Raw genomic sequence first — 16,732 nt, forward strand, 5'->3', positions numbered from 1 at the left:
ACTGCCCACTTTACTACTTGGTATGTGTGTGAATGTGAATGCTATTTTTGTTTTTTTAATACTGAAGACATTGACTTGAGACTTGTTAGCAAATGTAACTTGCTAAAAGAAAGAGATAGACTCAGTCATAGCTAGAAGAAGGAACTTGGTGGGAGTGGGTGTACGGCAGAGAACTGGCCAGGATCTTCTGACTTGGGTGTCTTCCCTGTCCTTCTAGATGCTGTTTGGTTACACCTTTAGTCCCAACTACTCACTGGGCAAGTTAGTTTCTCAAGGGTTTTTTTTCCTAAGGACTTCCTGATGTACCTAAATAAAGAGAAAGAGAAACTAAATAAAAATATGTAAGGTTTAATCAGAAAGGCAATGAAAAGAAAACTGAATTTATGACAGGCCTATGTGTTTATGCACTTAGTGTGTATTTTTATAGCATTCCTTTTTTTTGGTGGTACTGGAATTTGAACTCAGGACTTTGTGCTTGCAAAGCAGATGCTCTACACTTGAGCCACACCTCCAGTCCATTTTGCTGTGGTTATTTTGGAGGTGGGGTGTCATGAAAAATTTGTTTGGGCTGGCCACAAGCTGCAGTCCTCCTGATCTGTGCCTCCTGAGTAGCTAGGATTACAGGTGTGAGCCACTTGTGCCTGGCTTTGTACAGTTCTTACCACAGCCTCATAAAGGTTAGATATAATTTCTCTGTATAGTTTTTTGTTTTTTTTTTAACTGAGGCTGTGATGTTTAATCACCCAAACTCCTATGTACTGAATTAGAGTAGGCACCTAGATCCTCTGACTTGCAAGACCAGATGTTCTTTCCATTGTAGTAAGTTGCCTGGGCAGCAGGCAGGGTGTAAAGAGTGTGTGGAATAGAGACAAAGGGGGAGTATCCTTTAGAGGCTGTAAAATCAAAGACGGTTGTTGCTGGGGGTAAAAGTAATAAATACCCCACAAAAAAAAGTCTTCAAATTAAGGTGAGAAATAACAGAAAAAACCTTTTTTCCTCAGGCCCTCTTGTATGTATAGCTATTCATAATGGCATTAAGGCAGTATATAGAAATTTTTTATGTCATATTATAATAAAGGCAGTGAGATGTATGTATAAACAAAAACTTCTAGATTGATGCTCTGGGCACTTGAGGTCAGTCCAAGGAAAGTCACATTCTAAGTTGGGTGTGAGAGTAAAAAAGATTTGAAATCTTTGAGTGGCTTGTACCTATTAAGACTTGCAGCTTGTGCCTGTGACTGTGCTAGGATACTGCCCCTATTAAACAAAAAACAAACCCCCTAACTCTCTCTTCTTTTTATCATTTTCACTTTCACATGGGCAAGTTTTTCCACAAAGCCACCTCTCTCCACTGCACTCACTCCAGTCTGGTTTCTGCCCCTGTCATTTCACTAACATTTCTTACTAAGGTCACTAATGTCTTCCACAAAGGTAAATCCAACCCAGTTGGTACTGTTGACCACTCCTTCCTTCCAAAAACAGTTTTGTCTTGACTCTAGTGGCAATATTCACTGTCCTGTTCTTCATCCTACTCCTCTGTTGTTTTTGCAGCCTCATCCTCCTTTTTATAGCTATTAAATGTTTGCTTAAAAGGCTCTCCTCTCTTCTCATAGTAGACATTCTCCCTAGGTGATCTCAATCCCCTCCATTGACTTTAGTGACCATAACTTTATGGACATGATTCATACATTTATACCTGTAGCCCAAATCACTCCTGTGAACTGTAGACCCATCTATGTATTGTAAGTCAGGCATTATTTTAGGTACTAGGGGTTTAGTGATGAGATAGGTAGAAGTGGAGGTGGTTATAGGGAAGAGACAACAGTAAACAAAATACTCAATAGGGTAAAGTGCTAAAGTGAGCACAAACCAGGCTGAGAGCTATTTTATATTGGCTAGTCAAGGTTTTACTGAGGTGATAAAATTTATGTTGACCTTTGAATGACCAAAAGGAGCCAGCTGTATAAAGGAAAGAGGGAACAGCTAGTGCAATGGGCATAGGGCAGAATAAGTACAAAATATGCATGAAATAGGAAGTCAGGAATGGAGCTGGTAGGATATGAGGTCAGAAAGTAATGCAAGGACTGATCTGGTAGGGCCTCATAGGCTTTGGTGAAGACTGGATTAGTGTAAGTGAAATGGAAAGCCATTGGAGCTTTTTGTTTCTCCATGGGATGGAGTTTCAGTCTGATTAAATGTTTGGAAATACAGTCACTGGAGAATAACTGTTGGCATCAGAGAGACTTAAGGAGGCTATCATATCATAGTAGGTAGGGTGAGAATCCAGCATCTTGGACTAGTGCTAGCAGGGAGTGTAGAGAACAGAGAGACAGATACAAGAAAATTGGGAAGTAGAGTTGTTAGGACTTGCTGATAGACCTGCGCAGGGGTTTTGAGGGAAAGAAAAATTCAGGATGATTTCAGATGTTCGACTTGGACATTTGGGTGAAAGGTGGTGCTATAAACTGAGATGGAAGATTTGAAGAAGAATGGATTTGGGGAGAGAAGGGTAGAAAGTAGGATACCATCAAGAATGTGAAAATATGTATATGAACATGTGAAAATGTGATGTTAATTTGACATCTACGTAGAGATAGCAAGTAGGCTGTTGGGTATGCTTCTGGAGTTTGAGGTTAGGCTTTCAAAAATTTGGAGGTTATTGGGACCAGATGAGATTACCCCAAGGAGGCATAGTACAGATTGAGCAGAGGAGAAGCCAACAAAGAATGGAAAAAGTCAACCAGTGGAATGGGAAGATAGGAAAGTATGCTGTCTTTGAGTCAAGGAAGAACATGTTTCAATGGACAAAGAGTGGTCATTTGTGTTAGATGCTGTTTAGAGGTTGAATAAGGAAGAGTTAAGAAATGACCATACAGTTTGGCAATGCTGAGGCCATGGACCTTGAAAACTTTTGTTGGAATGTCAGGGATAGAAGAAACTTGATTGAACTGATAGAATGAGAGAAAGGAAACGCAGATGAGTATAGGTAGCTCTTTGAAGAGGCATGGCTATGAAGGAGATAGCTGGAAGGAGGTGTGTGATCAAGGGAGAATTTTTAGTTTTTGTTTTTTCTAATTTTGTTTTTAAGATGAGAAGTTCTAGACTTGTCCTTCTCAAATGTAGTCTCTTAACTTGGGAACCTGTTAGAAATAGGACATTAGGCCCTAACTCCAGACCTACTGAATCAAGCTCTTCCTTTATATGAGATTCTCTAGCTGATTGTATACATGCTAAAGTTTAAGAAGCACTGTTCTAGGGGAAGGAGGGCTCTCAAGCAATCTGTGATGCAGGACCAATTCATTTTTCCTAATTCGTCAGGGACCTACATGTGGGGCTATATATGCTTTGTACATACATAGCTTTCTCCACATGCACCTATGTGAGTTCATCATTGTCTTTACTGGTCTAGACCCTGGTCATGTGTTTGGATGTTGTAGTATCTGTCAACTAGCTCCACAAACGGCTAAACACTTACTCTCACTTTCTGTAGTTCTAAGGGTAAGAGCGTGTGAGCCAGTGTTGGTTTGTGAGCTTCACTTCAACTAGCACTCTTCTAGAGCACGTTCGTATACTGATAGGTGTAAGAGAGAAAAGCGATGATGTGAGAAAGTAGGGATTATGCATAGGAAGATGTAAGGAAGTAGATCTATAATAGATGTGAAGAACTGTATTTTATATATCAACAAACAGTTTATTGTAGCTGTACGGAAAGCAGAATGCTGACATTTTAGATTTGAGGGTGGGAAAATGAGAGTTTGGATTTTTTTTTTTTTTTTTTTGTGCTACTGGGGTTTGAATTCAGTGTTTCCTGCTTGCTGAATACTCTGCCACTTGCAACTTGCCCTAACCAGTGGTTAGGTTCTTAGTTTGATTTAACTAGGACTGAAATTTTGAGTAAGAAGAAAGCCTGGGGGGCTGGGTTTACTTTCCTAGTCTGATAATTTCAACATCATGGTTGTCTTGCAGTTGCCCTCTGCTGACTGTCTTTTCTCTTGGAGTAGGTTTAATTTTTCTACTTTATGTAAGTTGGGATTGCATCCTGTGCATTGCGAATGTTATATTTTGGAGATTCCGATGGTGTTTTTATTTTACCACACAGTTAAAACTGCCAGCTCCGTCACACCTACAGTGAATGACAATTCAAGTCTCTATAGTTCTTCTGTCCTTCACCAAGGTCTTTGGATTCTGCACTGTGTTTGCATGATTCAGGGTCAGCCAGTCTTAGGCAGAATTTGCATACAGAACTTTTTCTTTTTCTTTTGTCTTTCCCGCTTCCAATTATCTCTGGCTGCTCTGGACTCTGTCCTCTTGTTCCTCAGGACAGAAAGCCTAGGGTTTGTGTTCAGTTAGGATTTCAGCTGGATTACCCTCAGAGCAGAGCTCCAAAAATAGGGAATTAGCCCAATCAGTCCTTCCAGTTTCCTACTTCTTTCCAAAATTTGCCTTTTGTTCTCTTCAATCACTTTTTTTTTTTTTTTTTTTTTTTTGGTGGTACTGGGGTTTGAACTCAGGGCCTTGTGCTTGCTAGGCAGGCACTCTACCACTTGAGCCATGCCCTCAGCCCTTTTGTTCTCTTCAGATAGATTTTTTGTTGTTGTTTTTTTGGTATTTTATCCAGTTTATAGTTATTAGCTCTAGGAGGGTCATACTGGAAGCAGAATTTCCTAATAGTACTTTTATTCATTATAGAACTATTTTGAGAACAAAAGGACACAACCATGTTTGTGTTAATTTGCTTTATAACCTTGGTGTTTCTTCTCCTGTCTGGGATTTACTTACTCTTCAAGAAAACAGGCAGTTGGACTCTTCACAGTCTGCAAGGGTTCTTTAATCTCTGCCTTTGGATGGACAGACAGACACATACACCATCACCCCTTCACACTTCCAACAGGAAAGATGCCTGAGGGAAGCGATGTGGGTGGGTCTGTGGGGCTGGGAGGCTCTGAAGGACTGCACTAAGAAGGTTGATGATATTTATAGTCTTCCTTTCTTTCTGGGGACAGAGGCAAGTCCACAGAGGATGCAAGAAGTAAATGGCATTCAGGACCAAAAGAAAGAAATTACTTGCTGCTTGCTTCTGCCTTTTAAAAATAAGGAGCCAGTGGAGAGAGCTGAAGACAAATCATAGCTGGGCATTGTGACACAGACTTGTTTGTAATCCAAGCACTCAGGAGGCTGAGGAAGGAGGATCTTGAGTTTAAGGACAGCTTGGGCTACATAGTGAGACCTTGTCTTCAAAGGAAAAAAAAAAAAAAAAGAAAGAAATGAAAACAAATCTGGATCATCTGGAATTTCTGTTTGTTTGACTTTCAGTACTGCATTCCATCCTGTTTTGAAGAGAAAAGCCCCCTGGGCCTTAGTAACATGTCAACAAATTTGGCAGTGAGTGGTGGGTGCTTGGGCTGTAGTGTTCAGGTGGGGTATTGCTGTCACCATTAGAGCTATGGAAGAAACTTCAGTGGAGATAGACTAAATTTTTTTTTTTTGCAGTACTGTGGCTTGAACTCAGGGCCTCATACTTGCTAGGCAGGCATTCTACCACTTGAGCCACTCCACCAGCCCAATTTTAAAAGAATGGAGAAGAACACAGAAAATTTACTACATGCCTGAGATATGAGAATAGTAGATTTCTGTAGATCAGCTTTACATAGCCATTTCTTTGAGTTCACAATTTTTATGTAGGTATGCAGAGGGAGGTGTGTGTGTGTGTGTGTGTGTGTGTGTGTGTGTGTGTGTGTGTGTGTGTGTGTGTGTAAGGTGGGTTGGGAGGGGAAGAGACAGATTGAAGCAAGGGCAGGACAGGCCTGTGGGCCTGTCCTTGAAGTTACTTGAGTTACTTTACTTTGATCCTTTTTAAAGGGGGCATTGGGGACCTAAAGCTTTCTTCACACCTACCCACACCATCCTTTGGGTGCTGCCCTTAGAATAGATTTTTTTATTTTTATTTTGATTGGTTGTACCAGCCCTTTTTTGTGATGGGGTTTTTGAGATAGGGTCCCTTGAACTGTTTGCCTGGCCTGGCTTTGAACCTTGAAATTCCGGATCTCTGCCTCCTGAGTAGCTAGGATTACAGGCGTGAGTCACTGACACCTGGCTGTAGTTATTTCTATTGCTTAATAATTCTTTTGTCTTCAGATCTTATTGAATTGAGGCTTCAGTTACTCTTCCCTCATTTTTAGGCCATTTGAAAAAAACTATTATTTTTCCATTCAATTCTTTCCTTCTACTCTGTAGGAAGATAGATGCTGGGATGGATTCTACTATGTGCATGTGTGTTTTAGGAATGTAAAAGTCAGATTAAAGGGGTCAACAGTCTTACAAGGAGGTCAGAAGGTGGTCTTCAGGGATGTGGAAGAGAGGGATAGGTAGTCATGATGAAAGGAAGAGGACTTTTGAATGTGAGACCATGTACAAAAGCTTTAGGTCACCACTAACTTAGAACCTATCTTTCCATTCTTCCTCAAGACCAGCACAGACAGGAAGATTTGACCCAGGTCTTCCACCTCTTATAACCAACTGCAGTGGTAAGATTCTTTTTCAACTCTCCTGTAGGAAGCAGCTCATTATAAAATGAGGGAAATTTGCAGAAGCTCTGTTTTTAGTTCTAATTTTTACTGGGTGGTTCTTTTGGGGACTGAGTTAAGATAGCAACAAAATGACAGCATGGTGAAAGGGCTCTTCAGATAAACTAGGGTTTAAATTCTAACTATTATTTATTTACTAAGCAACCTGTAAGACCTTAGACAAGTCAGTTGACATTTTGAAATTTACATTCTTGATCTGTAAGGTGGGGAATAGCATCATATTGAGGGCTGGGTGTGGCTCAAGTAGTAGAGCACCTGCCCTAGCAAGCACGAGGCCCTGAGTTCAAGCCCCCCATCATGTAGTTGTCTTATATAAAACATAGTGCCCAGGATGTGGTAGATACTCTACAGATGTTGTTTTTCTTACCCATCTTCTAGAACATCTTATTTTTAGTGGAATCCCAGCTTTACCTCTAAGGAATTGTGTGACTCATCGTTTCTAAGCTTCGGTTTCCTTCCTTACCACAGGGCATTAGCTAAATTCATTTCTGAGATGCTTCCCAGCCTCAGGATGTCATATGAATGTTTAGACTACTGGGGATATGTAAGTCTGTTAGCTTATGGAGAGAATTCTTGGGACCATATCATCTGATAGAAAAGGGGAAGTTTCTTGGAGCCTAAGTCCTCTTTTCCCAAGAGAGACATAGCCAGCTTCCTTCTTGGTCAGGATGTAGACGAAAACCTTGTCTCTTGTTCTGGCCCGGCACCGTATGTGAAAGTCTATGGATCAGCTCAGCCTTGGTGTGATTAATACTTTACCTATCTCTTCCTTTCTTTTTGTATTTTATGCAGGTCAAGAGGCAGCTGCCATTGAAAGGTCGTGACATTAGGGGAACAGCCAGCAGTATTGACAGAAAACTTAGATTACCTAAATGGTGAGTATGTTGTAAGTGAAGTCTCAGCATGCCAGTAGAATTGGGTGGTTTCTGTAGCCTCTGCCATCTTTTTACCACTACAAAGAAAGGGAGGTTGTGGACGGCCTGCTGTAAGCTAAAAATTCTCCTTTAATTATTCCACCAACCTGATAAGGGTAAAGACTCCTGCAGGAAGTCAGTCACCTTCAGAAGCAGGCCTACACTGCCACTTATTAATATTCAGCATATGTCAGGCACAGGTCTGTTTGACATACTCTTTTTACCTTCACTCCAACCCTGTGAAATTAGTGCTGTTAATATTACCACAGGGAAACGAGTTTAGAAAGGTTAAATAATGTCTCCAAGTTCACACAAGTGGTAAATTGTAGGCCTGGATTCTTTTCATTAAACTGTACTATTTCCCTTCTGAGCATGCTGCATTTTTGTTTGAGATAGTGACTGACTTAACCTTTAAGAAGCACAGCAAAACAAATCTTTTTTATTTGGCAATGCTGAGATTTGAACTCAAGGCTTTGTGCTTGCTAGGCAGATGCTCTACTACTTAAGCCATGCCCTCAGCGATTTTTTGCTTCTTGGCTGTTTTTCGGATAGGGTCTTGCCTCAGACTGTTATCCTACTACATAAGGCCTCCTGTGTAGCTGGGATTACAGATGTGAGCCACAGTGTCTGGCTAATTGGTGGAGATGGGATCTTACTAACTTTTTTGCCTGGGCTGGTCTCAAACTGTGATCCTCCCAATCTCTGCCTCCCTAGAGGTAAAGAGATTTTTGATTATCAACTAGTGCTTTTGCTAGGCCTTTTGAGATTTTTGTGTGCTAATCCTTTAGTGGTGGTATTGGTGAAGGCAGTGGAGTGCACCAGTGAAATGGGAGCCAAAGAAGTGAGAACTCGTGCAGCAAATAGCAGATGGACCTAGTGGTCCTGGTTGCTGCTGGCAGCTGGATAACAGATAAAGAAATGTTCTCTGGAGAAGTAGAGCAGTAGGGAAACTAGGAATTAGCCTGGGAAATGGGTTATAGTCATAGGAGTGACTGGATTTAGGGAGGAATGTCCAGACCTTGCACTCATGGCAACCCCTGCCTAGGAAATAAATAGCATAGTTAGAGACAAAAGAGAACTTTTCTTGGGCCTGAAACATGGCTTAAGCAGTACAGCATCTGTCTAGCAGGCATGAGGCCCTGAGTTAAACCCAGGTACCACCAAACCAAACAATAAAAAAAATTAACCTCCAAAAAAGAACACTTGAGAGAGTGGGAAACCTCAAGGCAGATTTTAGCCTGTCAGTTCACTCAGGATTCTTATTCTGTCCCTTTCCCTGGAGCATTTCCCACCTCAGGTTATGAAGTTAGTTTCTGATTGGGTGAGTGGCAGCCAGTATTTGGTCTCTTTTTATTGGAGTCCTATGCTTTTTAATATATATAGTTGGTGAAATTTGGGGGAAAATAATCATTTTCATCAATAAAACTTATTATATACATACCTATTTATACATAGAATGTTTTCTATACATTGGGGTTGGTGGTTTGATCTAAAAAATCATGCATAGCAGAGTTCTTGGAATTTAATATACAACATTAAACAAAACAGAAAAATCCCTTGCTGTCAAGGATTATATTCTAATGGATAGAAGCAGATTAAAATAACTAGATATAAGTAAAGAGAGTGGCATGTAGATAAATGACATCCACTAGGTGTGATGTGTGCTAAGGAAGAAAAAGCAGGACAGGTGATAGAGAGTGATGGGTTGCTGAGGGGTTGCTGCTTTATATATGGTGGCCAGAGAAAGCCTCTGTATTTTAAGCTAAGTTCTAAAAGAAGTGAAAAATCTATCCAGGGAACTATCTGGGAGAAAATCATTCCAGGCAGAGGGAATAGCAGGTGTAAAGTCCTTGAGATATGATTGTGATTTGACCCACGTGGAGGTTAGAGTGGAAAAGAGCAGGTAGAGATAAAGAGAAAGAAGCAATAGGCCCACTCCATGCAGGGCCTGATGGTCAGGGTAACATCTTTGGGTGAATTTAATTCCATGTGAGATGGGAGGTGCTAGAGGGTCTAGAACAAAGTGACATGATCTGAGTGAGTTGTTCAAGGCTTCTGCTGCTGCAGTGAAAAATAGCCTGTGGAGAGTGAGGAAAGGTAGGCAGTGGTAGAAGCAGGAAGGCCAGTTAGGAAGCTTTCTCAGTAGTCTGGGAGAGGGACCAGGGTGGCAGTGGTGAGTGAAGGCATACTTTGAAGGTAGAGTCAAATTTTCATTCTCCTTGTAAAGATGTTTAATTTTTCTGGATAACCTCTGGGTCAGGTGGGTTTGAGGGTATCATTGGAAACATGACCATGATCTCTGGTAAAATTTAAAAATTGAGCAAAAGATGAGAGTGCACTGACCCCCCTAGAAGGTGGCATGTGTTCACTAAGTCATGCTAATTGATAATGATTCTTTTTTTTTAATCTTAAGCCATGATTTTACTTAAACTATAAAATCAAGCTGGGTGCCAATGGCTCACACCTGTAATCTTAACTACTTAGCAGACTGAGATCCAGAGGATCTCTGTTCAAGGCCAGCCCAGGCAAATAGTTTGCACCATCTCCAAAAATAACCAGACCAAGCCAGGTGCTGGTGGCTCATGCCTATAATCCTAGTTACTCAGGAGGCAGAGATCAGGGGGATCATGGTTGAAGCGACTCTGGCAAATAGTTCATGAGACCCTAGCTCAAAAAACCCATCACAAAAAAGGGCTGGTGGGGTGGCTCAATGTATAGACCCTGAGGTCAAAGCAGTAGAGCCCTTGTTTTACAGGTGTAAAGCCCTGAGTTCAAACTCCAATCCCACAAAAAAAAACAAAACAAAACCAGAAATCAGTACAAGTTCATTATAGAAATATTAGATAATAGAGATAAGTTAAAAACCAAAAATATCACACTGTCCAGAGATAATTACCATATGCATATTTGTATGTCAAGACATTTCATAGTTTTTTTTTTTTTTTGGCAGACTGGTTTGAACTCAGGGTCTCCTTGCTCTGTCTATTGAGCTGTACCTCCAGCACTGGGGCATTTCAGTTTTGAAACATTTTCTAAGCTAGAAGATCAGGAATTTGCTATAAAGGCAAATTAAATGTTTAAATACCTAATGCTAAATTAGGTATTTAGTCTCTCTCTCTCTCTCTCTCTCTCTCTCTCTCTTGGTCTTTTGAGGCAGGGTATTGCCATGTAGCCTAGGTTGGCCTAGAACTTTGAATCCTCCTGCCTCTACCTCCTTATTGCTGGGATTACAGCTGGTAATATTTTCTCATGTGATCCCAAGTACAAATAATGTTGACCTAGTTGTGTAGTGCCATTCTAAAAGGCTGTTCTTGGTTATATTTTGTTTAACAGTTTGAACATTAATTGAGGTGAAGATAGAGAATAGACATGCCTATGAGATTTGTAAATAATGAATGTATGCTGGACAGTGTTGAGAATATTTAGACAATGGATTGAAAGTAAGAATTTGAAGTATGAAACATGGTAATACTTTAGGTAAATTTATATGGCACTTAATATGGCCCAGCAGCTAACTTATACTTACATTAACCGATGTACACTTACCATTACCCTGTAAAGTAGGTGTTAAAGCATAGAGAAATCAAGCGACTCATCCAAGGTCACACAGATAGCAAGTTAGTAGTATGTTTGTAAAGTCAGGCCTTGAACTTAGGGTGTCTGGCTCCTAACAAAACTGGTAATGTGGCTGCCAGATAAGCCTATGCAGCCTCGGGTTTCATTATTAGAGTTGCATAGACCAGGTGATCTTCAAGTCCCCGCCAGACCTTTACCCCATTGCTAGTGTCTTAGGTCCTGACTGCTGCGGGAACTTGTTCTAGCAGAATGTTCTTTTGCAAACACAGTTTTGATTGTGCTACTTCCATGCACATTCCTTTGCCCAAAAAACATTGCAGATTAGTTTCCCATATCCACTAAAAGGTGTACCAGGGTGTTTTGGAGGGTCTTTTCCTCTTTTGAATTTGTTGGCTGCATTTAAGAGATTTCATATAAAGTAGGGACTGATCTTCCCCCTTAGCTGTAGTCCTAGGCCTCCAACATTTGCATTATTGGTCTTACCTTGGTGACATTTGTGTTCACAGTGTTTGGCATAAAGGCAAAATACCTTTTTTAGAATATACTTACCTGGTCTGAAAACAATCCCCTAGGTATAGTTACAGAATATGACAAAACTATTCCTTTCATTTATTTACCTAACATTTGTAAGGTTCCATCTTGGCCCAGGACAGAAAAAGGGAAATAACTTAGCCCTAGCTCTCAGAGCTCAGAGTCTGGTAGAGGATCCAAATATATAAATAAGTGCCACAGGTGCAGTGATGGAAGTATTTACAAAGTTTACGATTGTACATTTCTATGGGTGGCAGTTTGAGAGGGCTTCAGAGAACAGATGATGCTGGTTCAGAGAACTTTTGAGGACTGGTGTCTTAGCTCAAAGCTGTAGAGTGCCTGCCTAAATAGGCTGAAGCCCTGAGTTTAAGCCTCAGTACTGGCCAAAGAAAAAACAAACCAAAAACAAAAACAAAAGATGCTTACCACCTAAATGGCATAGGAGAGGGCTCAGAAATGGGGAGAAGGGAGTGAAGGGAATTCCCCAAACATTAAGAGGTCAAGGGCCTCAAATCTACCACTCAGACCATTCTCAGTTACTTACTTTGCACTTTGTCTTGTGCCTGTCATGGCAGCCAGGCTGAATTACTTAAAGTTCCCCAAAGGTAGTATTTTTTTGTTTGCCTTTCTCCCCTTCCCTTCCTTCTAATAAATATTATCTACCCTTTATGTACAAGATACTGTTAATTTAAGGTGTGGTGATACAGAAGTAAAAACAACCAACCAACCAACCAACCAAACAAACAAAGCCATATCGCCCACCTCATGGATCTGATATTCTGGTGAAGAGTCAGACAGTAAAACAAATTTACAAGTAATCACAAGGTTAAATGTGGTAAGAAGAAAAGTAGAGAGCATCCTACCTTAGAGCTGTCCACAGATAGAATGAGTTGTCTTCGGGGAAGTGAATGTCCTTCTTGTCATCAGAAGTATTTGAACAGGAATTGAATGACTGCTTGCTAGATAACTTCTACACTGAGTGGGAAGGTGGAGCTCTACATCCTTTCCAACCTGAAGATCTCTGAGATTTGCAAAAAGAATGTGAATTTGTGATTCTGGGAAAAACCAGTGAGGCCCACTCATTAAATAGGAACATTCAAGAAGTGGTACTTCTTAGGTGGCTATGGTTTTAAGATGGTGGCTAGAAATGGTCAGGAGGAAGCTATTTAAAAATAGTATTTAGATTTTCTTTTAGATCAGGAGATGGCAAACTCTGGCCTTCAGGCCCTCTGCCTGATTTTGTAAATAAAGTTTAACTGAAACACAACTAAGTTCATTTTCTTTTGTATGGCTACTTCACACTTGTCAGAGTTGAGTTGCCAGAACAGACACCTTACAAAGCTTAAAATATTTACTCTCAAACTAAGTTTATATACTTATATATCAAATTGTAAAGAAAAAGTTTGCTGTCCCCTGCTTTAAATGACTATTGGAAACAGGAAGTGAATCATGGCAAACTGTGTTGGGAGAAGGGGCAGGGCAAGCTTGATTATGTTCTATTTCAGACTTTCCTGATCTACCAGGATGGGAAGAAGAGCCAGTTTCTAAAATGCTGGACAGAGCCACTTAGAACCAGGCTTGAGAACTTTGGCAGAAACAAGCCCCAAATGAGAGGCAACTGGCCTCTTTCTAGTGTGAATTGGAGCTGAGCTAGACACTGGTGTGTTAGACATTGGTACTAAAAGATAGGAATAGCCAGTTGTGGTATATACATGTGTAACTCAAGCACTCGGGAGGTTGAGGCAGGAGGATCTCAAGTTTGAGACCAGCCTGAGCTACATAGTAAGACTGTCTTGAAAAACCAAACAGAAAGAGTGAGACTCCTCTTCCCTTTCTTTACTTTTCTGAGATTTTCTGAATTTTAGTACTTTTTTTTTTTGAGGTAGTAGAGTTTGAACCATTTGTCAAGGCAAGTGCTTTGCTGTTTGAGACATGCCCTCCAGCCTTTTTTGCTTTCTTTTCCTTCCTTCCTCCCTCCCTCCCTTCCTCCCTCCCTCCTTTCCTCTCTCCGTCCCTCTTTTCCTTCCTTTTTTTTTCTTTTTTAAGATAAGGTCTCACTTATTTTGTCTGGGCCAGCCTAGGACAACTATCTTCCTAACCTGTTCCTCCCAGCTAGCTAGCTAGATAACATGTACCACTGTTACCTGGTTTATTTGTTGAGATGGGAGGATCTTACTGACTTTGCCTGGGCTGGCTTCAAACTGCGATCCTCTCAGTCTCTGCCTCCCAAGTAGCTAGGATTGCAGGCATGTGCCACTGCGCTTGGCTCATGGAAAGCTTCCTTATCATTGTTTTATACTTGATTGTATTCTTAAAGACAAAAGAGGCTAGGTCTTAATTTTCCCATTCTAATTCTTGGCAAAATGCTGGGTATATCATAGATGTTCCATAATATTAGTGAGGGACTTTGCATGGGAATGGGAGCTGGGGAGACAGTAGGAAGAGCAGTGTGGTCCTAAAGGCAGCAAAGCATTTCTCTGGCTAGCTTAGGCTGACATTTTGACTTTGTTTCCAACCCATGATAGGAAGGATGATCTGAGTGAGTGGCTATTTAGGAGGATTCTGCCTTAGGTATTTGTAAGACTTTCCAGAGTACATTTGCTGCTTTATTGCATAGGGTTGTTGTGAGGTCTGTTGGGTTGATACTCTTGTTTGTTCAGGATCAGGACAGAGGCATAGAGAAGGGCCAGTATTTTTAAAAGAATGCGAACTTTGGAACTAGATCTGGAGTCACCATCTGGGGCCAGCTGGAGAATGAAGTAATAGTAATAGCTGCCGCCTGTCCTGATTTCTGTGCAGGACATTCTGCTCAGCACTGCACATGCCCAGGGATATTGTCATCGAATGGATGCAAAAACCTCAGAGAAGTTTAAGAACATCAAAAGAAGAGAGTGGAGATGGGATTTCTAGAGAAAAGAAGTATATGAGGAACTTCCTCCATTGCCTGGAGTAGAGCAGTGCTCAATTTGCAGTTCTTATATTTGTTCCTTTATACCTCTCTGTTATTATTGGTCTGGGTATAATTAGAGTAGTGCTCAGAACTACTCACTTGTAAAAATGCTTAAGAGCATTTTTTTTAGGGAGGTGTTTTGCACAACAGGGAGAACACTGGCTAGAAAGTCAGGAGAGCGAAATCTCTGGCTTTGCTAAGTTGCTGAAGAAATCACAATATTTGCTTCAGAGTCTGTTTCCTCATTTTTTGGGAGTGAGGTGGGGTGAGACTGGGGTTTGAAATTAGGTCTTTGTACTTGCAAAGCAGGCACTGTACCACTTGAGCCATACCTCAAATCCATTTTGCTCTGTTTATTTTGGAGATGGAGTCTTGAGAACTATTTGTCTAGGCTGACCTTGAACCAAGCAAGATCCTCCTGATCTCAGCCTAAGATTACAGGTATAAGCCACTGGCACCCAAGCCCTGTTTCCTCTTTTTTTTTTTCCTTTTGGTGGTACTAGGGTTTGAACTCATGCTTGCTAGGCAGGTGCTCTACCCTTGAGCCACTCTGCCAGTCCTTTTTTGTGATGTGTATTTTTGAGATAAGGTCTCAAGAACTACTTGTCCAGCCTGGCTTTGAGCCTCCATCTTCCTGATCTCTCCCTCTGAAGTAGCTACACCTGTGCAGCCTGTGAATGGTGTCCTTTTGGTATTCATGTCCCATTTCTATGGCGTAGACCTTCAGGCTACAAGGGGAGAGTATTGTGTTTGAAACACTGTGTAGTGGTGCAGGACGTGGGGAGGTCTTTCAGAACAGGGCCCCCGATGTTCTTTGAGTGGTCTGTATCCACTCTTGTCATCTGTTTTCTCCCTTTGTAGTCTATAAGCAGTTCCTTGACTTTATTTTTAATATTTTCTGTTAATGGTCAGTGCCAGAGGTCTGACCAGCCACTGACTAAACAGGAAGCTTATTCAGCCATCCATTCATCAAATTTAAAGCATTCATTATGTCCTGCTGAGTACATAGAATGTAGTAGTGAATAAGAAATAAGTAGGGGAGATAAAAATGAATTAAAAGAAAGCTTCAATACAGTGTGATAAATGCAGTGATGGGATCAATACAGCAGACTAAAAGCAAGTAGGGGAGGCCCTGAGCTGGCCTGGGTCTTCAGGAAGGAGGTGCTCCGGAGCTTGCAGGAAGTCACATTGTCCAAAGTGGGATTGAAAAAAATGAGAGGGTATCAAGTGTACTGCCCAGAGGTGAGAGTGAGTATATAAGAATGCAGAGCTACTGCTGGGCACCAGTGGCTCACATCTGTAATCCTAGTTACTCAAGAGGCAGAGATCAGAAGGATCGAGGTTCGAAGCCAGCCCAGGGAAATAGTGCAAGAGACCCTATCTCAAAAAAAAACCTTCACATAAAAGGGCTGGTAGAGTAGCTGAAGGTGTAGGTCCTGAGCTCAAACCTCAATACCAAAAGAAAAAAAAAAGGAATACAGAACTTTTGAGGTGGAGATTGGGAGGATCACTAATCTTCTGAGACCACTCTAGGCAAAAAGTTCTCTTGCCAAAAGCCCATCTCAACCAATAAAAGCTCAGCATGGTGGCAAGTGCCTGTCTCCCTAGCTATGCCAAAAGCATAAATAAGAGGATTTTGAAGCTGGCTGGGACATAAAGTGAGACCCTATCTCAAGATAGTCAATGCAAAAAGGCCTAGGGATGTGGTTCACATGATAGAATACTTGTCTAGGAAGTGTGAGTCTCTGGAGTCAATCCCCAGTTCCTCCAAAAAACCTCCAAAAGAATGCAGAGCTGACGCGGAGGTTGAAGACAAGTCTGAAGACGTAGGTAGGACCAGAGCATGAAGGGCTTTCTGTGATGTATTGGGAATTTGGACTTTGTCCTTCAGAGCAATAAGGACAATAAATCCTAAAGGATTTTAAGGAGGGTAGTGATGTGTAGTACTTGCTTTCTCTTCAGAGTTCCAGTAATGTTTGCTACCCGTTCACTGGGTTTAGCTTTTCATTCCTTGTGCTGTGCTGGTTGAGGACATATAAAATTGGCACTAAAAGCCAATCAGTGAAACAGTGGTGTGTTTCCCAGCCTCTTCTAATTCAGAATAATGGTAACTTATTAACGGGGCTATAGTAAAATTTAACGTTTCCTTCTGCTGAAGGAGGGAGTTGTTCTTGAAA

At 41.2% G+C, this 16,732-nt stretch overlaps 1 protein-coding gene across 13 annotated transcripts in view; it reads left to right on the forward strand.

Annotated features, from left to right (window-relative positions):
* Positions 1 to 16,732, forward strand: part of Luzp1 (leucine zipper protein 1) — a 76,059-nt gene that overhangs the window by 42,782 nt on the left and 16,545 nt on the right. For 8 of the 13 annotated variants that reach the window (XM_074081030.1, XM_074081033.1, XM_020156781.2 and 5 more), the window contains one exon: positions 7,377 to 7,459. The gene's annotated coding sequence lies outside the window, so the exon portion shown is untranslated. Of the gene's footprint in view, positions 1 to 6,465; positions 6,525 to 7,376; positions 7,460 to 16,732 lie in introns of all 13 variants that reach the window. The other 5 variants (XM_074081024.1, XM_074081023.1, XM_074081034.1 and 2 more) reach the window with 1 other exon arrangement.

This window comes from Castor canadensis, chromosome 7 (assembly GCF_047511655.1).
Source record: "Castor canadensis chromosome 7, mCasCan1.hap1v2, whole genome shotgun sequence".
NCBI lineage: Eukaryota > Metazoa > Chordata > Mammalia > Rodentia > Castoridae > Castor > Castor canadensis.